This window comes from Ornithorhynchus anatinus, chromosome 1, assembly GCF_004115215.2.
Source record: "Ornithorhynchus anatinus isolate Pmale09 chromosome 1, mOrnAna1.pri.v4, whole genome shotgun sequence".
NCBI classification, from domain to species: domain Eukaryota; kingdom Metazoa; phylum Chordata; class Mammalia; order Monotremata; family Ornithorhynchidae; genus Ornithorhynchus; species Ornithorhynchus anatinus.
Window position 1 is genome coordinate 119,691,587 of NC_041728.1, and position 24,015 is coordinate 119,715,601.

The 24,015-nt window shown below is 44.0% G+C and overlaps 1 non-coding gene across 1 annotated transcript; it reads left to right on the forward strand.

The window, feature by feature from the left end:
* The first annotated feature begins 294 nt into the window (after positions 1 to 294).
* LOC114816382 lies at positions 295 to 432 on the forward strand. Its single transcript, XR_003764150.1, has one exon. It is a non-coding gene; the product is annotated as a small nucleolar RNA SNORA7 (small nucleolar RNA).
* Positions 433 to 24,015: the final 23,583 nt, after the last annotated feature.

Below are 24,015 nucleotides of genomic sequence, written 5' to 3' on the forward strand. Positions count from 1 at the left end.
ACTTACTAGGTGCACAGCACTGAATCTAAGCATTTGGGAGAGCACAGTACAACAGAGTTGATAGACAACTCTGCTCTCAGTGAACTTACAGTCTAGAAGGGATCAGTCAGTCAATCAATCAATGGTATTTATCTGGCACTTTCTATGAACTGAGCACTTTACTAAGTACTTAGGAGAGTACAATACTAAATAATTAGGTGATACATTTCCTGACTGTAACAAGCTTACAGTCTAGAGGGGAAGAAAGACGTTAATATAAACAAATAAGTAATTTATAATATGTAATTTAAAGATCCCCTCTCAGGATCACACCTGGAGAGTTACCAGTACTCTAACAGTCTTGACTACCGGAGGGAGAGTCAGGCAGAGGCAAATCCATTCCATTCCTAGGTTGGGCAGAGGCTAGCTAGTGGAAGGCAATCTGCTACCACTCAAAACTCCCCTGTGCTGGGCAGCAGCAGCATGGGAGAGAGTCGAAGGCAGGAGACTCAGTTTACTGTGTGGAAGGAGGCAATGGTAAACCACTTCCCTATTTTTAACCAAGAAAACTGTATGGATCCACTACCAAGACGATTGCAAATGAAGGTGGGGCGTTCTGGGAGAGATGTGTCCATGGAGTCGATATGGGTTGGAGACATCTCAACAGATAAAACAAGACAAATTTGTGACTTAGTGTTGTATTGTACTTTCCCAAGTGCTTAGTACAGTGCTCTGCACATAGTTTGTGCTCAATAAATACGATTGAATGAATGAATGAAGTGGGGATTAAGATAAAATGGAACATGCACTGTGTCCAACCTGTTTACATTCTATGTGCCCCCAGGGCTTAGAACAGTGCCTGGCACACAGTGAGCATTTAGTCAGAGGTCATGGATTCTAATTCTGGCTCCACCGCCTATCAGCTGTGTGACTTTGGGCAAGTCACTTAACTTTTCGGTGCCTCAGTTACCTCATCTGTAAAATGGTGATTAAGACTGTGAGCCTCATGTGGGACAATGGACAACCTGATTACCCTGTATCTACCCCAGGGCTTAGAACAGTGCTTGGCACATAGTAAGCACTTAACAAATACCAACATTATTATTATTATTATTATTATTAACAATACCATAAAAATAAGTCTCTTCTCTCATGCCTCACCCCAGTTAGTACCTCAGCCTCATTCCCACAATCCCCCCAACTTGTTTAAAATGACACTGCCCCCATCCCCTCTTCTTTGTATGACTTAATAATAATAATAATAATGTTGGTATTTGTTAAGTGCTTACTATGTGCCAAGCACTGTTCTAAGTGCTGGGGTAGATACAAGGTAATCAGGTTGTCCCACATAGGGCTCACAGTCTTCATCCTCATTTTACAGCTGAGGTAACTGAGGCACAGAAAAGTGTAGTGACTTGCCCAAAGTCACACATCTGACAGGCGGCAGAGCCGGGATTCAAACCCATGAACTTTGACTCCCAAGCCCGAGCTCTTTCACTAAGAGGGCTTGACCTACACCAGCAGATACGGTGGTCAGGAAAGTCAAGCTGAGACGTGACCCTTTGGCATGCCAAAATATTCACCAGAAATCATGGTCCAACTTACTAATTAAACTACTTTAGGGGTGCATATTCTGGAATCAATTTGGCATATGGCTTGACCATTTTGCAGAGAGAGGATTCATCTTGAGTTGCTCTCTGCCACTGAAAAGCCTGACTCATCAATGAAGAATATTTCTTGTGGGAGCCACTGTGCTTTAAGGAACCTAGGGAAAGCTCTCTATTTAAAAGCTACGTCCCACTCATTCAAAAGAGAAGTCTTGTCTCGGTGGGATTAGCCCAGAGTTTTAGAAAAGATGGGAAATGAAGAAGTACCATTATCCGCAAAATCTTTCTACTATATATCATACTCTCCCAAGCTCTTAGTACAGTGCTTTGCACACAGTAAGCGCTCAACAAATGCAATTCAGTGAATGAATGAACAAACTGAAAGAATCTGAGGGAAACGTGGGTCTTGCACCAGCACTGACAGGATGTCCGATGAGGAGGAGGAGGGGAAGGAGGGGGAGGGCTGGGAGTAGTTTGGAAAATCAACAGATGGTACATGGAGGGAAAAGAAAACCGAACAGCAAGCTGCCCCGAGTTTCATAAAAAGCATTGATCAGGAGAAAAGAAGCAGGGCCATATGCTGCTTTCAGAATCTGGGCACGTTCTACTTTGAATTCTCTAAGTATTTTCCAGCCACCTGCCTGTTTCGTCAAGGATGCCTGTCCTTTCTGGGCACCATTCAACTTTGTGGGGGAGGGAGCGATGGAGGAAAAGAATATTTGGGAAGATGGGAATATTGCAGAGAATATATGATATAGGGCTAAATTCTTTCTGACATGTCTCTAGGAAGGCGCTGTCTTTGGAACTTTCAGGATATTACTAATCAAGATGAGAGGATTTTTTTTTGTTTTTTTGTAATGCCATAGTTACTTGAGTTTCACAAAAAGAAGGAAAGGGAAAAGCAGGCAATAACCTGATTATCATCAGAATGCCATCTGATATCACTAGGAGTCTTTTCAGCCAAAGGTGAGCCCCATATGGGAAAGGACTGGGTTCAACCCGATTTGCTTGCATCCACCCCAGTGCTTAGTACAGTGCCTGGCACATAGTAAGCACTTAACAATTTCCATGATTATTATAATTATCATTATTACGTTTAGTAACTTTGCACCCCCTGCCCCATTCCTGTCAGCAAAAGTACCTTCTGGCTTTTTTTTTTTAATGGTATCTGTAAGCATATAGAGAAGAGGAGTGGTCTAACAGAAAGAGCACAGGCCTGGGAGTTAGAGGACCTGAGTTCTAATTCTGACTCTGCCATGTGTCTGCTGTGTGATAGAGAAGAAACAGTCTGGCTTAATGGAAAGAGCCCAGGCTTGGGAGTCAGAGGTCATGGGCTCTAATCCCAGCTCCAGCACTTGTCAGCTGTGTAACTTTGGGCAAGCCACTTAACTTCTCTGTGCCTCATTTACCTCATCTGTAAAACGGGGTTAGGACTGTGAGTCCCACGTGGGACAACCTGATTACCTTGTATCTTCCCCAGCACTTGGCACATAGTAAGTGCTTAACAAATTTCATTACTATTATTATCTAGGACAACTTACTTAACTTCTCTGTGCCTCTGCTACTTCATTTGTAGAATGGAGATTAAAGCCTATTCCCTCCTACTTAATCTTTGAAACCCTTGTGGGGCAGGGACTGTGTCCAACTTGATTAACTTGTATCTACCTCAGTGTTCAGAGCACATAGTATACACATAGTAAGCGCTTAACAAGTACCCAAATTGTTATTATCATTATTGTAACTATGTGTCAAGACATAATCTTCTAAATTCTGGGGTAGATACAAGTTAAACAGGCCAAATACAGTCCCTGTCCCACCTGAGGCTCACAGTCTAGGTAATTAGTCTAGTATTTGCTAGGTGCTTACTGAGTGCTGTGCACTGTACTAAGTACAGGAGAGAGGACAGGTATTGAACATTAACTAGTTAATGAATCCCCACAGCTGCCCTGTGTATTGGGTCTGAAAACCAGGCAAAGGGAGTTCCTATCCTCACAGGACCACAGCCTCATCTGAAATCAGTTCCCAGAAACGCCCAACTTCTTGCTCTAACCTCTAGACAGGCCCATTTCCTGACTCTAAAATCCCAGACAAAAGCAACCGTCTGCCTCTTCCTTACTGTCTGCCCAGACCTCATGATTCTATCCCTTAGGAAGGTTGAAACCTCATCATTGGTCAACTAGGAACCAGGCTGAGGAGAGTTCTGAAAGTACTGGGCTTTGTTCCACAGACTTCTTTGAAGGGGCAAAGTGATGATGCCTCCTGACTTCTGTTCCCTCTGCTATGGCTGGATTTGTGACATTGCACGCATCTCTGCCTCAGCTTCCTCCTTTGTGAAATGGAGCTAATATAATCATAGTTTGCATGCCTAAAACAGCTTTCATCTGTGCATCCCAAAGAATCCTTACAAATGTTAATTAATTCTCAAAACACCTTCCAACTTTTATTATTGGCCAACTGTATTATCATCTCCTCTTCATAGACAAGGAAACCAGAGACACAGAAAGGTTAACCAACCTGCCCAAGGTCACACACTATGTGAGTGCCAAAGGGAGGGAGCTTCAGAAGATGTAATTATGAACCCAAGGTCGACCAGCAGGCCTTTGTTTGGGTAGCAGCGTGGCTCAGTGGAAAGAGCCTGGGCTTCAGAGTCAGAGGTCATGGGTTCGACTCCCGGCTCTGCCTCTTGTCAGCTGTGTGACTGTGGGCAAGTCACTTAACTTCTCCGTGCCTCGGTTACCTCATCTGTAAAATGGGGATTAGCTGTGAGCCTCACATATGACCACCTGATTACCCTGTATCTACCCCAGTGCTTAGAACAGTGCTCTGCACATAGTAAGCACTTAACAAATACCAACGTTATTAAAATAGTTTGAGAAAATGCTCACAGAAGAAAGCCCGATTAGTAGATGAGATCCTTGTCCTACAACCTACCTGGGGCCACTCTCTCATCCCTGCATTAAATCAATCCATCAATCAGCCACTTGTATTTATTGAGTGCTTACCATGTTCAGAGCACTGTAGTAAGTGCTTGGAAAGTATGATATAACAGATTTGGTAGACATGCTTCCTGCTCACAAGCAGCTGCAGGCTACAGTCCATATAAGACCCATATGGGCTTTATAAACAGACTGCTAAAGGGAAACAGCATGGGTTAGTAGATAGAGCACAGGCCTGGGAGTCAGAGGACCTGGGTTTTAATCCCAGCACTTCCACTTGACTGCTGTGTGACCTTGGGCAAGCCAGGTACCTTCTCTGTGCCTCAGTTACCTCATCTGTAAAATGGGGGACTGAGGCTGAAAGCCCCATGTGGGACAGGGAATGTGTCCAACCTGATTAGCTTGATTAGTGCCCAACACATAGTAAACATTAAACAAATACCTTAAAAAAAAGAGTAGCTCTGGACCCTCTCACACCCAACTGCTCACTTTGACGAATGTAGAGGGAACTACTTTTGTCCCAGATATCTTAGGCCTCCTGAAGAGGGGAAGGTCTAATACAGAAGAGAGAATGTGCCAACATGTGAAGGCATGATTTTCTTGCAACTACTGAGGAATTCACCAATACATTTAGAGTCACAAAGAATGGCAGAACTCCCAGTTCTGGTTTTTCTGCTGTAATTTACAAGCAGGGTGGAGTGGTACTGTTTAGATATATACATAGGCCTTTCTTCAACATATGGAAGAACTATTGAGGCAACACTATAGAATTTCAAAGACATACTCATCATCGCCATCTTCAAGAAAATTTCCACAATTAACGACTGGGATTGAACTGCCCTGCTGGAATTTATTGGGGCCATCTAATCAGGGATGTAAATCATGCTCCCCAAAATGCAATATGATTTAGTTGGCTAGTGGAATATTGGACGTGATCTTTATTGCATACTGGATAATAATAATAATTGTGGTATTTGTTAAGGACTTTGTGCCAGGCACTGTACTAAGCACTGGGATGAATACAAGCAAATTGGGTTGGACACAGTTCCTGTTCCACACAGACCTCACAGTCTCAATCCCCATTTTACAGATGAGGTAACTGAAGCCCAGAGAAGTAAAGTGACTTGCTCAAAGTCACACAATAGACAAGTGGTAGAGCTGGGATTAGAAGTCATGACCTGACTCTCAGGCACATATACTCTATGGGCTGCCTCCATCTAGCAAGCCAGCTAAATTCTTGTGATGTCGGAGCACTGGGAGGAGCTTCTAAGAGTGAGGGTTTTGGTGATTGGAGGGACAACCCTGGGGGCAGGGGCAGGAACAGGCTTCTTCACAGCAACCGGACATCTTATGTGTGTGGGACTCCACTCTTAGTCAATCGTATTTTTTCAGCGCTTACTGTTTGCAAAGCACTCTACTAAGTGCTTGGGAGAGTACTATACAATTCATTCATTCATTCAATAGTATTTATTGAGCGCTTACTATGTGCAGAGCACTGTACTAAGCGCTTGGGATGAACAAGTCGGCAACAGATAGAGACAGTCCCTGCCGTTTGACGGGCTTACAGTCTAATCGGGGGAGACGGACAGACAAGAACAATGGCACTAAACAGCGTCAAGGGGAAGAACATCTCATAAAAACAATGGCAACTAAATAGAATCAAGGCGATGTACAATTCATTAACAACAATATAACAGACACATTCCCACAGTGAGCTTACAGTCTAGAGACAACTTGGACCCTGGAAACTGCTGAACGACAGAGAAGTTCATTCAAGACCCAACCTCTCTCTAGGTTTGTTTCACTTGACTTCTTTTGCAGCATCAACAGAATAAAGTTGGATTGTGTAAGAGGTCTGGTCTTGTTCAGCCTATTTAGTATAGCCATGCTCAAAGATGTCATAAGGATCTGAATACACTTCTGTTCCTCTAGAAAGCACCTTATGCCACAACAGACTGTGACCATCTTGGAAACCCTTTGAAACTGGCATAGAGAAGCTACTAAACACTGATGACTGCGTCTTGGAAGCAGACGTATGGATGGTGGTTATGGACCACTTTGAAATTCAACAAAGGGTTGTGGCCTAACAATAAACTTAGGAAGACTTAGACTCAATATATAACTAGATTTTGATCATTCACACAAAGCTATTAGGTCCTACCAAAGTCTGCTCTCTGACTAGCACTTTGTCCATCATTATACTAAAAGAGAAAAAAATAGGCCACAAAAATCAAGAAGGCCAGTATGCCCTTTGGAGAAGGATAAAGTGTGGATATCACTCGGAATTACTCTTGTACAGTCAGCAACACCAATGGAACATATTTGCCGTCAAATGACAAGACAGGATCACAAAAATCAACGTTCAGTTTGTCTCCCTGCATTGAAGTACTGCTTATCTCTAAAGCGCTTGCCTGGCAAACATGAGCAGCAAATGACTGTAAACTCATGGTGGATAGGGAACGTGTCTGCCAACTGTTACATTGTACTCGCCTAAGTGCTTAGTACAATGTTCTTCACACACTAAGCGCTCATTGAAAACCATTGACTGAGTTAATGGTTTATTGACCATTCAATCGTATTTACTGAGCGCTTGGGAGCGTACAATATAACAGTATAACAGACATATTATCTACCCACAGTGAGCTTAGCTCAGAAGAAGCACTGTGGCCTCATAGAAAGAACACGGGTCTGGGACTCAGGGGCCCTGGGTTCTAATCCTGGCTCCACCACTTGCCTGCAGTGTGACCTTGGGCAAGTGCCCAGTGAGCAAGAATCATGTTTACCAACTCTATTATGTTGTATTCTCCCAAGTGCTTAGTAAGTGCTCAATAAATGCATTAATTGATTGAAGTCACTTAATATCTCTGTGCTTCAGTTTCCGCAACTGTAAACTCAATCAACTGTATTTATTAAGCTCTTACTGTGTGCAGTACACTCACTGTACTAAGCACTTGGGGGAATACAACACAACAACATAACAGACATATTCCCTGCTCACAGTGAGCTTACAGTCTAGAGGAAGAGACAGACATTCATATAAATAAATAAATGATGAAAATGTACATACGTGCAATGAAGCTGGAGAGGGAGGTAAATAAAGGGAACAAGTTAGGACAATGAAGAAGGGAGAGGGAAAAGAGGATATTAGTCAGGGAAGACCTCTTGGAGGAGATGTGCCTTCAACAAGGCTCTCAAGGTGGGGAGAGTAATTTTAGGTCTGATATGAACGGGGAGGGTGTTTCAGGCCAGAGCGGGTTGTGGGCGAGAGATCAGTGGCGAGATAGATGAGATGGAGGTACGGTGAATAGGTTGGCATTACAGGAGCAAAGTATGTGCCTGGAGTGTAGTAGGAGAGTAGTGGGGTGACATAGGAGGGGGCAAAGTGATTGAGTGCTTCAAAGCTGATGGTAAGGAGTTTTTGTTTGATGCCAAGGTGGATGGGCAGCCACTAGAGGTTCTTTAGGAGGAGGGAAATGGACTGAATGTGTTTGTAGCAGAATGAAGTGTAAACTGAATGGGCAAGAGTCAGCTAGGGAGAGCAGCAAGAAAACTGATGCAGTAATCAAGGCGGGATAAGATAAATAATAATAATGTTGGTATTTGTTAAGTGCTTTCTATGTGCTGAGCACTGTTCTAAGCGCTGGGGTAGATACAGGGTAATCAGGTTGTCCCACATGAGGCTCACAGTCTTCATCCCCATTTTACAGATGAGGGAACTGAGGCACAGAGAAGTTAAGTGACTTGCCCACAGTCACACAGCTGACAAGTGGCAGAGCCGGGATTTGAACTCATGACCTCTGACTCCCAGGCCCGTGCTCTTTCCACTGAGACACGCTGCTTCTCTTGGATAAATGCTTGGATTGCCATGGTTGCAGTTTGGATGGAGAGGAATATAGGGAGGATTTTGGTGATGTGAAAGTTGAATCGACAGGATTAAGTGATAGATTGACTACGTGGGTTGAATGACAGAGAGGAGTCAAAAATAACACCAAGGATACAGCCTTGTGAGACTATGGATTTGTGAGACAGGAAGAATGGTGGTGCTGTCTACAGTGCTGTCTATAGAAAGTCAGAGGGAGGACGGGTTTGTGTGGGGAGATAAGGAGTTCTATTTTGGACATCCTAAGATGGAGGTGATGGCAGGACATCCAAATAAGATGTCTTGAAGGCAGGAAGAAATGTGAGACTGCAGAGAGGGAGAGAGTTCAGAGCTCATCTGCATAGAAAGAATTAATTAAAATGGAAATTAAATACCTTATTTCTCTTTCCCTTAGACTGTGAGTCTTGTCTGGGACAGGTACAGTGTCTGATTTGATTTCATTGTACCTACCCAGTGCTTAGCACGTTGTAAATGCTTAACAAATGTCATAATTATTATCATTAGTATTATTAATAATTAATTAATAACAATAATAACAATGGTAAATACACTGAAAGTACTCTGAAATATATGCCTCTTTTTATTAATAATAATAATGAGAGATTGAATGAAGGAACAAGTATGAGCAGTGCAGAAGGGAGTGGGAGAAGAGGAGAGGAGGGTTCAGTTAGGGAAAGTTTCCTGGAGAAGATGTATTTTCAATAAGGCTTTGAAGTGGGGGAGAGCAAATTATCTGTCTGATATGTGGAAGGAGGCCTTCCAGGCCTGAAGTAGGATGTAGGCTAGAGGTCAGCGATGAGATAGATCAGATCGAGGTACTGTGAGAAGGTTAGCACCAGAGGAATGAAGTGTGTGGGCTGAGTTGTAATAGGAGAGCAGCGAGGTGAGGTAGGAGGGGGCAAGGTGATTGAGTGCTTTAAAGCCAATGGTGAGGGGTTTCTGCTTGATGCGGAGGTGGATGGGCAACCACTGGAGTTTCTTAAGTAGTAGGGAAACATAGTCTGAACGTTTCTGAAGAAAAATGACTAAATAACAAGGCGTAACTTGGGACTGCCAGGTGGGAGTAGCTTCCAGCTGTTCAGCCTGGTAAGTGGGCAGTCAGGAAGGGAGTCTTTAGTGGGTTCTTGTCTTGTCTTATGCCATCGAAATGTTTCTGACCCATAGCAACTCCATGGACACATCTTTCCCAAAACACCCCACTCTCCATCTGTATTCATTCTGGTAGTGTATCCACAGAGTTTTACTTGTTCAAAATAAGGGAAGCGGTTTACCATTGCCTCCTTCTGCACAGTAAACTCGAGTTTCCACCCTGGACTCTCTCCCATGCTGCTGCTGCCCAACACAAGTGAGTTATGACTTGCAGCAGATTGCCTTCCACTCTCTATTCATTCATTCAATAGTATTTGTTGAGCGCTTACTATGTGCAGAGCACTGTACTAAGCACTTGGAATGAACAAGTCGGCAACAGATAGAGACAGTCTCTGCCATTTGACGGGCTTACAGTCTAATCGGGGGAGACGGACAGACAAGAACAATGGCAATAAATAGAGTCAAGGGAAAGAACATCTCATTAAAACAATAGCAAATAAATAGAATCAAGGCGATGTACATTTCATTAACAAAATAAATAAGGTAATGAAAATATATACAGTTGAGCAGACGAGTACAGTGCTGAGGGGATGGGAAGGGAGAGGGGGAGGAGCAGAGGGAAATGGGGGGAAAAGAGGGTTAAGCTGCAGAGAGGTGAAGGGGGGGCGGTAGAGGGAGTAGAGGGAGAAGGGGAGCTCAGTCTGGGAAGGTCTCTTGGAGGAGGTGAATTTTAAGTAGGGTACTCTCCTGAGCACTTTGACAGTGCTCCCTAGCCACTGCCCAAGCTAGGAATGGAAATGCCTATGCTTAATTCTCCCTCCCATAGCAGAGACTGGTAGAGTACTGGAAACTCTCCAGGTGCCATCCTGAGAGGGGTCTTTAGTGAGGTAGAGGATTGTGATACAGAGAGGATTATAGAAGTGGACCAGAGCTCCAGAGGCTGCAAATAGCAAAGGCATCAGCTCAGCACAAATCTCTGTGCACAGTGTAGAACATTCTATCATTCGTCCGTGAGACCTTTAAGCCATGCCTGGGCATAAAGTCACTTCATCTAGCTACACCCTCAGTAAGTGGCTTTATCTTTGAACAGGAGAGAGACAGGCACACATATGTGAGTGTGGGATGTGTGTTTGTGTGTGTGTGTCTGTGTGTATATGTGTATTTAGAATGAAGGGTCCATATCTCTCCTTTAGAGCTACCATGTTCATTAGCAGTATTCATTTCCTAGAAGAAATCAATCAGTGGCTAAATAGAAAGTTTAATAAAAAACATTCATGGCCATGCATATAACCCTAGGAAGTAGGGTGAATATTTTGAAGGCTAGAAACACCTTCTGTGGACTCTGGCTCAAAATATCTTAATAAGTCAACGAAAAACAATGTGCCCTAGTGGATAGAGCATGGGTCTGGGAATCAGAAGGACCTGGGCTCTAATCCCAGCTTCCCCACTTGTCTGCTGTGTGACGCCGGGCATGGCATTTGCCTTCTCTGAGCCTCAGTTACCTCATCTGTGAAATGGGGATTAAGACTGTGAGTCTTATGTGGGCAGGGAGTGTGTCCAAATTGATTTGCTTGTATCCACTCCAGTGCTTAGTACAGTGTCTGTCACATAGTATGTTCTTAACAAATACCAGAATTATTATCATTATTATTTTGAAATGCTTTGAGGTGGGAAGTGCGGAAAAAGTCACTCATTCCATCATGGAGCAAGATGAGAGAGAAGGCTGCTATGCCTTGAGAGTTTTGGATACATCTTTTAATAATAATAATAATGTTGGTATTTGTTAAGCGCTTACTATGTGCAGAGCACTGTTCTAAGCGCTGGGGTAAACACAGGGGAATCAGGTTGTCCCATGTGGGGCTCACAGTCTTAATCCCCATTTTACAGATGAGGGAACTGAGGCACAGAGAAGTTAAGTGACTTGCCCACAGTCACACAGCTGACAAGTGGCAGAGCTGGGATTCGAACTCATGAGCTCTGACTCCAAAGCCCATGCTCTTTCCACTGCGCCACGCTGCTTCCCCAGCATCTTTTGGAATGAGACGTGTGTTTCTCCCAGGGAGCTATAGTTTGAGGGAAAATCAGGGAGAGGTGGCAAGATTGCTTGCAGGACAGAGTAGATAACCTTCAAAAGAAAAGCCCAAATCAATCAATGGTATTTGTTGAGTGCTTACTGTGTGTAGAGCACTGTACTAAGGTCACTGTGGGCCAGGAACGTATCTACTAAATCTATTATATTGCACTCTTCCAAGTGCTTACTACAGTGCTCTGCACACAGTAAATGCTCAATAAATTCAATTGATTGACTGATTGATTATTAAGGGATTGGGAGAGTACAGTGCAACATAATTGGTAGTCATGTTCCCTTCCCACAAGGAGTTTACAGTCTGAGTCAGGGAGACAGATATTAAAATTAATTCTGGACATGTATGAAAAATGCTGTGGGGCTGAGGATGTGGTGAGTCTCCAGTTCTTCAAGGATACAGATCTGCTCAATGGGGCCTGAGAACATGTCTATCAGCTCTGTAATATTGTTGATTGTACTCTCCTGAGCACTTTGTACGGTGCTCTGCATACAGTAAGTGCTCAATAAGTACAATTGATCACTGATTGATTGATCCAAGTGCCTAGGTGTTGTGGAAAGGAGAGGGAATAGCAGTAGTAGTACCAACAGCAGTACTAGTAGTAGCATTAATAATAATATTGATTATGGTATTTGTTAAGCGCTTACTATGTGCAATGCACCATTCTAAGCGCTGGAGTTGATACAAGGTAATCAGGTTGTCCCACGTAGGGCTCATAGTTTTCATCCCCATTTCCCAGATGAGGTAACTGAGGCCCAGAGAAATTAAGTGACTTGCCCAAGGTCACACAGCTGACAAGTGGCAGAAGCAGGATTAGAACCCAAGACCTCTGCCTCCTAAACCCATGCTCTTTCCACTAAGCATTACTATCAGTAGTAATGGTAATAGTATCAGTAGTGGAATCAGTAGTAGTAATAATGATGGCATTTATTAAGCACTTAATATGTGCCAAGCACTATACTAAGCACTGGGGTGGATACAAGCAAATTGGGTTGCACACAGTCCCTGTCTCACGTGGGGCTCACTGTTTGAATCTCCATTTTACAGATGAGCTAACTGAGGCCCAGAGAAGTGAAGTGACTTGTCCAAGGTCACTGTCACCCATCACCATGAGACAAATTGAATTATTTGGTAATTTAGCCACAACAGATCAGCCTTTCATTTTGGAGGGAATATGGTGTTAGAGCTTCCCTAATGGGAGGAATATACTCATATGTTACTTGCGTGTAGCCGGACACCTGGGCCCACCCAGGCGGGACCCACTTCTTATGATTAATTCACACATGGTGCGATGGCTAGCTCCCACCATGTGTGCGCCCCACTCAGGAGGAATCCACTTATGCGTTAAATACACTTATGCGTTAAACCCACTTAAGCGTTATGCTTATCAACCTCCGCACGAAACAAAAACTTCTCACTCTAGGCTTCAAGGCTCTCCATCACCTTGCCCCCTCCTACCTCTCCTCCCTTCTCTCTTTCTACTGCCCACCCCACACACTCCGCTCCTCTGCTGCTCACCTCCTCACCGTCCCCCGTTCTCACCTATCCCCCTGTCGACCCCTGGGCCACGTCCACCCGCTGTCCTGGAATGCCCTCCCTCCTCACCTCCGCCAAACTAACTCTCTTCCCCTCTTCAAAGCCCTACTGAGAGCTCACCTCCTCCAAGAGGCCTTCCCAGACTGAGCTTCCCCTTTTCCCTCTGCTCCCTCTGCTGCCTCTCTGCCCCCACTTCACCTCCCCTCAGCTAAGCCCCTTTTCCCCCCCTTTCCCTCTGTTCCTCCCCCTCTCCCTTCCCCTCCCCTCAGCACTGTGCTCGTCTGCTCATTTGTATATATTTTTATTCCCCTATTTATTTTGTTAATGAGATGCTTATCCCCTTGATTCTATTTATTGCTATTGTTTTTGTCTGTCTCCCCCGATTAGACTGAAAGCCTGTCAGTGGGCAGGGATTGTCTCTATCTGTTGCTGAATTGTACATTCCAAGCGCTTAGTACAGTGCTCTGCACATAGTAAGTGCTCAATAAATACTATTGAATGAATGAATGCATTACCCACTTTTGCATTACCCACTTCTGATGTGTTATTCGCATTTGGTGAGGTGGCTAGCTCCCACCATGTTCACATCGCACTCAGGAGCCACCCACTTAGGCATCAGATCCACTTAAACATTACATATCCATGGCGAAGCGTCTGGCTTCCAACCCCACGAGCATTCAGCAGGATGGGTCACTCAACCATCCCACAGCTCCTCAGTCGGGGCAGGCCGAGCGGCCTTCTCACGCTCTGGACAGAGGCGACCTGCAGCCGGCTGATGCAAGTCCAGTTCCTCAGCACAGAAGGTTAGAGGCGGCAGGTATTTATCACCTGTGCTCTTAGGCTATTCCGGCTTCTGGCCTCAGTTTATCCATTCTCTGCCCTCCCCCTTCCTCCATCCCTCATTTGATTGGCACGGGGGCGAGGGCCACCTTCTGTATTCCCAGCTTGGGCTGTCAATCTGGCAGTTTTGGTTGTGAGGGCGATGTCCCACCCTCACTTCCAAGGTTCACCTGCTGGCTCAGAAGGTCATGGGAAAGCATGTGACCTTGGAACAGTCACACAGCAGACAAGTGGCAGAGCCAGGAACCCATGACCTTCTGACTCCCAGGCCCATGCTCTATCCTCTCTGTCAAGCAGTAGTAGGAGCAATAATTCATTCATTCATTCCATAGTATTTATTGAGCGCTTACTATGTGCAGAGAACTGTACTAAGCATTTGGAATGTACAATTTGGCGACAGATAGAGACAATCCCTGCCCATTGATGGACTTACAGTAAAAATAGCAGTAGCTGTATAAGTAGTAGTAGCAGGAGTATCAGCAGCAACAGTAGTAAATTGGCTTGCAGGCTGGCCCAGGGGGCCGTGGCCCGTTACCCGACTATGGGAGCAGCTCCGAGGGACCCAGCTAAGGACAGAGCAGGGGTCCCGAAGGTCCTGTTGCCCCCCTACCCCCTTCAAGGAAGGCAGGAGGGACTGGCCTGACATCTCCTAGGGGGTCGGGGGAGCGTAGGCAAAGCCAGGGCTAGCACAATGCAGGCAAGAACAAGCCTTCCTTGGGTTGCCTGTGGCATGCCGAAGATCTGTTTCTCTAAACTATAAACTCACTATGGGCAGGGAATGTGTCTGCTAATTTTGTTATATTGTACTCTTCCAAGTGCTTAGTACAGTGCTCTGCATATAGTAAGTGCACAATAAGTGGACAGAGCACAGGCCTGGGAGTCAGAAAGTCATGGGTTCTAATCCCAGCTCTGCCACTTGTCTGCTGTGTGACTTTGGGCAAGTCACTTCATTTTTCTGTGCCAGGGGATTGAGACTGTAAAATGGGGACTGAGACTGTGAGCCCCACGTGAGATGGGGACTGTATCCAACCCAATTTGCTTGTATCCAACCCAGTGTTTAGACAGTACCTGGGACATAGTAAGCACTTAACAAATACCATAATAATAATTATTATTATGATTAATAAATTCCACTGATTGATAATACATTTGTACAATCCAACTGCTTAATACAGTGATCTGCACACAATAAGTGCTCAATAAATATGACTGAATGAATGAACGAATGAATAATAGCAGCAGTAGTATTAGCTGTAGCAGCAGCCTCAGCATTATTAATAATAATAATAATAATAATAATGTTGGTATTTGTAGAGTGCTTACTATGTACCAAGCATTGTTCTAAGTGCTGGGGTAGATACAGGGTAATCAGATTGTTCCACTTGAGGCTCACAGTCTTAATCCCCATTTTACAGATGGGATAACTGAGGCACACAGAGAAGTGAAGTGACTTGCCTAAGGTCACACAGCAAACAAGTGGCGGAGCAGGGATTAGAACCCAGGACCTCTGACTCCCAACCCCGTGCTCTTTCCACTGAGCCATGCTGCTTAGTAGAGTGCCTGTCACATAGTAAGCACTTAACAAATACCATCATTCTTATTATTAGAGCAGCAGCAGCAGCAACAGTAACAGCAGTGGTTGTTGTGGTAGTAATAGTAGCAGTAGCACTGTGAGCCCGTCGTTGGGCAGGGATGGTCTCTATCTGTTGCCGAATTGTACATTCCAAGCACTTAGTTCAGTGCTCTGCACATAGTAAGCGCTCCATAAATACTATTGAATGAATAGAATTTATTGAACATCCACTCGGTGCAGGCATTGTACAAGAGCACTTGGGAAGTTCTCTTCTATCTCACCCACATCGTCCCCCTAGCCCGGAACTCCCTTCGCTCCATATATGGCAGACCACCACTCTCCCCATCTTCAAAGCATTACGGAGCTCACCTCTTCCAAGAGGCCTTCCCCAATTAAGTCCTCCTTCTCCCAGCTTGCTCTCCCTTCTGCATCATCTGTGCACTTCATTCTGTGACCTTTGGACATTTGACATTCACCCCATCTCCACCCCCGTAGCACTTATGTACATAGCTTTAAATTATACATTAGAAATTACGCATTTATTTATCTTATTGCCTGTCTCCCCCTCTAGACTGTAAATTCGTTGCAGGTAGGGAATGTGTCTGATAATTCTGTCTTATTGTGCTCTCCCAAGGGCTTAGTATAGTACTCTGCACATAGTAAGTACTCAATGAATATGATAGATCGATTGATGCAGAATAAAGGAGTGACACATTCCCTGCCCACAAGGAGCTTACACTTTAATGGGGAGCCAGACATTAAAAAAATGAAGGGGTGTCCCAGATTGTTGAGTCTCTTCCACACAGACCCTCCCTTAGCTTCTAATTCATTCAAGTCATATTTACTGAGAGCTTAATATGTGAAAAGCACTGTACTAAGAGCTTGGGAGAGTACCATATAACAATAAACAGACACATTCTCTGCCCACAGCGAGCTTACTGTAAGGCACCCCTTGAGGTCCTCCAAAGGGAATTCAAATTATAATCAGTGGAAGAACAAAGTACTGAGTCATGTTGCCGGGATAGGAACAGGTGCCTCTTCAAGTTGCTTGTTGGTCACAAGATGTCTGCTTAGTACTCATCCCCTTCGACTCCTGCCTGAGTTAATCCCTGCCCTCTTCTTCTCACCCTCCTGCCATTAATATCACAGACCCAGTTTCTCAAAGCAAAGCAGGAGAGAAGAGATTATTATCTATAAACGTAACATCTTTCATCCTTTCAATTTTATTAACTCCAGATGGGATAGCATACAGTTCACATTTGAAAATCCTCTCTCTGAAGAGGAAAGCCCTTTTTCGTATAGTTTGGTTTATACTTCCAGGAAGATGGTAATTTGTCCTTTAAATTATTTTTCTAGTTTGGGTTTCCACCCTCCCTTCACAAGACACTTACTTTAGTTACCTCATGGCAGCTGGATTTTTTGGTACAAACAGATGAAAGCAACATTAGAAGCCTCCACCTTTGAAAAATCACCAATTTATTGCCAGGTTTTTCTTGATTTTTTTTGCTTATATAATGGGTTATGTTTTTATGTCCCTTTGCACATTTCATTGACTTTCTTTTTTTAGCTTTTTGAATCTTATCCCTCCATAATCATGCTTTCCTTATATTCTTTCTTAGATATGAGACCCAATTTCCATGGTTTTAATTTGTTCATTTGCCCTTCAGATCTCTGTTTAGGTCCCAGTTTGTCCAGCTTAATCTCCTCCTGGCTTTATGATCCTTCCAATCTCTGGTGGACATAAAGAAGATGTTAGCGTTGTCTGTCCATGTATTTTAATCAAGCAAGCAATCAATTGTAATAATTGAGCACATAGTGTGTTCAGAGCACTGTACTAAGGGCTTGGGAGAGTAAAAATAACAATATAACAGACATATTACCTGTCCATGATGAACTTGCAATCTAGAAGGGGAGACAGACATTAATATAAATATATTATTGATATGTACATAAGTGATGTGAGAGGGTGGAGGGGTTAATCAAGGGAGCAAAGGAAGGTGACGCAGAAGGGAGTTCATTCATTCATTCAATAGTATTTATTGAGCGCTTACTATGTGCAGAGCACTGTACTAAGCACTTGGAATGTACAAATCGGTAATAGATAGTCTCTGCCCTTTGACGGGCTTACAGTCTAATCGGGGGAGACGGACAGACAAGAACAATAGCAATAAATAGAATCAAGAGGATGAACATCTCATTAAAACAATAGCAAATAAATAGAATCAAGGCGATGTACATTTTATTAACAAAATAAATAGGGTAATGAAAATATATACAGTTGAGCAGACGAGTACAGTGCTGAGGGGATGGGAAGGGAGAGGGGTAGGAGCAGAGGGAAATGGGGGGAAAAGAGGGTTTAGCTGCAGAGAGGTGAAGGGAGGCGGTAGAGGGAGTAGAGGGAGAAGGGGAACTCAGTCTGGGAAGGCCTCTTAGAGGAGGTGAGTTTTAAGTAGGGTTTTGAAGAGGGGAAGAGAATTAGTTTGGTAGAGGTGAGGAGGGAGGGCATTCCAGGACCGCGGGAGGGCATGGCCCAGGGGTTGACGGTGGGATAGGCGAGAACAGGGGACGGTGAGGAGGTGGGCGGCAGAGGAGCGGAGCGTGTGGGGTGGGCAGTGGAAAGAGAGAAGGGAGGAGAGGTAGGAGGGGGCAAGGTGATGGAGAGCCTTGAAGCCTAGAGTGAGTTTTTGTTTTGCGCGGAGGTTTATAGGCAACCACTGGAGGTTTTTAAGAAGGGGAGGGACATGCCCAGAGCGGAGAAGAAGAAATTAGGGTTTCATCAAGGAAAGCCTCTTGGAGGAGATGTGCCTTCAATAAAGCTTTGGAGGTGGGGAGAGTAATTGTCTGTCAAATATGCACAGGGAGGGCGAACCAGACCAGAGGCAGGATGTGGGCGGGAGACTGGCAGTAAGAAAGGTGAGACTGAGGTACAGTAAGTAGGTTGGCGTTATAGGACTGAAGTGTATGAGTTGGGTTATAGTAAGAGAGTAGCAAAGTCAGGTAGGAGGAGTCAAGGTGATTGAGTGCTTTAAAGCCGATGGTGAGGAGTTTTTGTTTGATGTGGAAGTGGATGGGCAACCACTGGAGTTTCTTGAGGAATGGAGAAAAATGGACCGAATGTATTTATAGCAGAGTGAAGTATGGATTGGAGTGGGAGAGACAGGATGCAAATGAGGTCAGCAAGGAGCCTGATGCAGTAATCAAGGTGGGAGAGGATAAATGCTTGGATTAAGGTGGTAGCAGTTTGGATGGAGAGGAATATGGGGAGGATTTTTATGATGTGAAAGTTGAACTGACAGGATTAAGTGATAGTTTGAGTATGTGGGTTGATGAGAGAGAGGAGTTAAAAATAACACCAAGGGCTTGTGAGATTATGGGCTTGTGATACAAGAAGGATGGTGGTGCTGTCTACAGTGATGGGAAAAATCATGGGGAAGACAGGGTTTGGGTGGGAAGATAAAGAGTTCTATTTTGGACACGTTAAGTGGGAGGTGATGGCAGGAGATCTAAGTAGAGATGTCTCAAAGGCAAGAAGAAATGAGAGGCTGCAGAGAGGGAGAGAGATCAGGGCTGGAGATGTAGATTTGGGAATGATCCTCATCATGGAGATGGTAATTGAAACCATGTGAGTGAATGAGTTCTCCAAGGGAGCAGGTGTAGATGGAGAATAGAAGGGACGCAGAACTGAGCCCTGAGGGACTCCCTCACTTAGAGGGTAGGAGGCAGGGGAGGAGACCGCAAGAGAGACTGAGAATGAGCAGCCAGAGAGATAGGAGGAGAACCAGGAGAGGACAGTGTCAATGAAGCCGAGGTTAGACAATGTTTCCAGGAGAAAGGGGTGGTCTTCAGGGTCTAAGGCAGGTGGGAGGTCGAGGAGGATTAGGAGCCATTTGGATTTGGCAAAGGAAAATCACCTGTGACTTTTGAGCCGGCAGTTTCTGTGGAGCGAAGGGAACAGAAGCCAGAAGTTTGGGGAAGAATGGTAGGAAGGAGATGGGGTGATAACTGAGGGGAGCTGTGGAATCAAGGGAGGGGTTTTTTTAGGATAGAGGAGACATGAACATGTTTGAAAACAGAAGGAAAGAAGCCACTGGAGAGTGAATAGTTGAAGATGAGTGTTAAGGAGGGGACAAGTGTTCTGATAAGGTGAGAGGGAATGGGTTCGGATAAGCAGGTAGAGGGGATGGATTTTGAGAGAAAACAGGAGATCACCTCTTATGACTCTTTTTGGACTGTGAAATCCACAAAGCAAGGCAGCACCACTCCTTACCCTGTATCTTCACAGAATAATAATGATGTAATTTGTGAAGTGCTTACTATGTGCCAAGCACTGTATCAAGCACTGAGGTGAACACAAGATAACCAAGTTGGGCTCACAGACTAAGTAGAAATACTACTGGGTGCCCAGTAAGTGACTCAATTATGGCTCAATTAATATTTTTTTGGCAAGTTTGGAAAGAGGGGGTGGAGAAGCAGCGTGGCGCAGTGGAAAGAGCACGGGCTTTGGAGTCAGGGCTCATGAGTTCGAATCCCAGCTCTGCCACTTGTCAGCTGTGTGGCTGTGGGCAAGTCACTTAACTTCTCTGTGCCTCAGTTCCCTCATCTGTAAAATGGGGATTAAGACTGTGAGCCCCACGTGGGACAACCTGATTCCCCTGTGTTTACCCCAGCGCTTAGAACAGTGGTCTGCACATAGTAAGCGCTTAACAAATACCAACATTATTATTATTAATTATGGGCGAATCTATTTCTTTGCAGCTGAACCTAGATTTCAGGGCAGATCTCTGTGGCCTGACCAGATATCATGCCTCTCCTATATGATTGGATTCCATTCGTTCATTTGTTCATCCATTCGTTCATTTATTCATACGTGGAGTAATGGATAGAGCACAGACTTGGGAGTTAGAAAGTCATGGGTTCTAATCCCAACTCTGGCATTTTTCTGCTGTGTGACCTTGGGCAAGACACTTCATTTCTTTGGGCCTCAGTTCCTTAATCTGTAAAATGGGGATTGAAACTTTAGCTTTAAATTGAGCTTTAAATGGGACAGGGATTTTGTTCAATCCGATTACCTTTTATCCACCTCAGTGCTTAATACAGTGCCTGGAACCCAGTAAGCACTTAAAAAATATTATAATTATTCACTGTTATTATTGTTAATATTATTCATTCATCCACTCATTCATTCATGCACTCACACTCATTCATTCACTCACTAGCCCAATCATTCATTCATTCATTCACTAGTTCATTTGTTCATTCATTCATTTATTCACTCATTAATTCACTAGACTGAAAGCTTGTTGTCTAGACTGTAAACTCATTGTGGGCAAGAAATTTGCCAAATCTGTTGTACTCTCCCAAGCACTTAGGACGGTGCTCTGCACATAGTAATTGCTCAATAAATACCATTGATTGATCAATTGATTGATATTTATTGAGTGCTTAATATACACAGACCACTGTATTAAGGGCTTTGGTGAGTTCAGTATGACAGTCTTAAATATAATACCTGTCCTCAAGTAGTTTCCACCTTATAAGAAGAAGCAGACATTTAAATAAATTACAGATAAGGAAAATGGAAGAGTACAGGGGTAGGGGATAAGTGCTGTGGGTCTGGGGGGTGGGATGAATAATATCAAATGCTTAAGGAGTACAGATTTGAGTGCATTGGTCATGCAGAAGAGAGGGCAAATAGGGGAAGTGAGGGTATAGTAAGGAAGGACTCTTAGAAATCAATCAAATATATCTATGGAGCGCTTACTTTGTGCAGAGCTCTGTACTAAGTGCTTGAGAGACTACAATATAACAGAGCTATTAGATACATTCCCTGCCATGTACCCTAGGTGATGTGTTTTTAGGAAGGCTTTGGAGATAGGGAGACAAGTAGTGTGTGGGATATGAAGGAAGAGGGCATTCCATGTCTAAGGATCTCAGAAATTCTTCTCAATTTCTGCACCTGTACCCTAAGCTACCAAGGAGGCCCAGTTAGACCTAGAGTCCCATGCGCTGGCAGCCTCAAGGGCTCTAGCCTCATGGGTTCTAGCCTCATAGCAATCTGGTTGGAGCAGTCACAACCTCAACTCCTATGTGACAATCTGGGAATTCTGGGAAAAGACAAAACTGCAGTAATCCAATCGGCCAGTTGCAGCTGTTGGGAAAAGCTAAGAAATATTGCTTAAGCTGAATTTTATAAATCTTAAATATAAACCCCTCACTCTAGAAAGAAATTGCAGGCTCCTCCTTTACAGTAGGAGAATTAAGAATAGTGGCTAACTCTGTGGGCCCAGAATAGAGTCTGAATGAGGATGGTAGAAAATCTAGGGCTTTATGCCAAAATGCAAGGAGTGTTTGTTTCACAGTATCTGCATTTTAAACTCTTGCAACCTTTTTTCTTTGGTGGGAGGGGGGTATGTGTGGGGTGTTGGGTTTGGACTGTGAAGAGGGGGCTGACCTTCATTTAAAGAGACACATGTGCTTGCTCATAGCTCTTTTCTTTTCACGCTTACTCCTTTCCTCATTACTTTGGGGTAAAATAGAAGGCATCCCACTCCTACAACTTTCCGCCCTTAAACCCTCGAAGGTTTGTTTGTTGGGTTTCTTGCCAATTCTAGATGGCTGAAACAGATAATTCATAAATTGATTTTTCCAGAGGAAGAAAGAAAACAAAGAGGCTTTCATTCTGAGAAAGAAGACCTGTAAGTGCTTTTTGCAACCTTCCAAATCCCTGTCCGGGGGAGGAGGAAACAGGTTGGTAAAATTGTGAGGTATGTTAGCCTTGAGAACAATTCATTTGATGACATTTGATTTAATGAACTTGTAAAATATGTGGTGTCAATCTATTTTTATCCAAATGAAAATGTGCTCTGAGGACATTTGAATTTCCAGTCTGTTCCTACACTTCCCTTTGAAAAAAAGTCATATTTCCCTGCAACAGGTGTGACTCACTGACATACACTACTTCTAGGAGGAAAGGAAAGCTGTTCATTCATTATATGAGCCTCAACTGCATATCAAACAAGAGTTCCTCTTTTTGATAGATGCTATTTTCTTTTACAATGCATTACAGTGCTAGATCAGATACTGTGTTTATATTACTTTGGAGTGGCAAAGAATAAAGGCTAATTCTTCAGTGACTTGAAAAGAGCTACACTGGTTTTCAACAGTTTTGATGAAAACATTCCCTTTTCCCCTTGAAATGCTCACCTCTTCCTGCCTTTCTCAGTTAGGTGTCAGAACCAGCACCTTTTCCCTTAGGTACAGAAATGCAAATGGACAAAATCTAGTGACACCTAATCAGAGGATGTAAACTTTCCGTGAACCTAATTTGTGGATTAAAAAAAAAACTATTTCTGACAATTATTTCTAAGCTGTTTCTTCTCTCCTCCCTCTTCCCATTTGATTAGCCTTTCAGGTTTCCCTGCTTCTAATAACCAAATCACAGTTTGAGTGGAAGAAAGAAGGAAGAGAAGAAGACTGGGGAAGAGAGATGGCAAGTAAACCGGGGAGGGAGAGGGAAAGGAAGACACAGAGAGATATATGTGTGTGCTTGTGTGTGCCCAAACACTTATACAATCTCTAAACCTTATCAACTTTGCAGTGTCTTCCCTAAACAGTTCACTTTCCTTGCTCTTTTTTTCAAAAAAGATCAAGTTTTTTTTATTTTAAAAGTATAGACAGCATGGGTACATCCTTCACAATCAGCTTTTATCTATTTCCATTTCATTCAAGAGAACTTTTTTTTTTAGTGATCACTGTACAAAGTAATAGTAGCAGCAACATTTAATGAGAACCTACTTAGTCTGCTGCACTGCACTAGGCACTAGAGAAGTTGGAATAAGAAAAATAATCTAGGTAATTTGAATATAGAAAGGAGTCCTATAGAGATCATCATCATCAGTGATGTTTGAGTGTTTACTGTGTGCAGAGCACTGTACAAAGCACTTGAGAGAGTACAATACAACAGAGTTGGCAGACTCATTCCTGGCCTATAAGCTTACAGTCTAGAGGAGAAAACAGTTGAGGAGAAAGCAGCATTAGCCCAGAGGGCCATACATAAGGTTGTGTGTCCAGAACCGCTAACTGGGTGTACAGGATTAAGGCTCCCAAGAGCAGCATGGATTAGTGGATGAAGTACAAGCCTAGGAGCCAGAGGATCGTAGGTTCTAATCTCATCTCTACCCCTTGCCTGCTCTGTGGCCTTGGGCAAGTCACTTTTCTTCTCCAGTCATCAGCCCAGACGGTGACGTTCTGTATTTCTTGGGGCTCTGTCCCAGACTACATGGAAATCCAGAGTTTACTGTACTTACCCTAACCGACTAAGGGAGAGAGGAGGAGAGCACTCCCATGGGCAAGCTACAGTGTGGCTCAGTGGAAAGAGTGCGGGCTTGGGAGTCAGAGGTCATATGTTCTAATCCCAGCTCTGCCGCTAGTCAGCTGTGTGACCTTGGGCAAGTCGCTTAACTTCTCTGTGCCTGTTACCTCATCTGTCAAA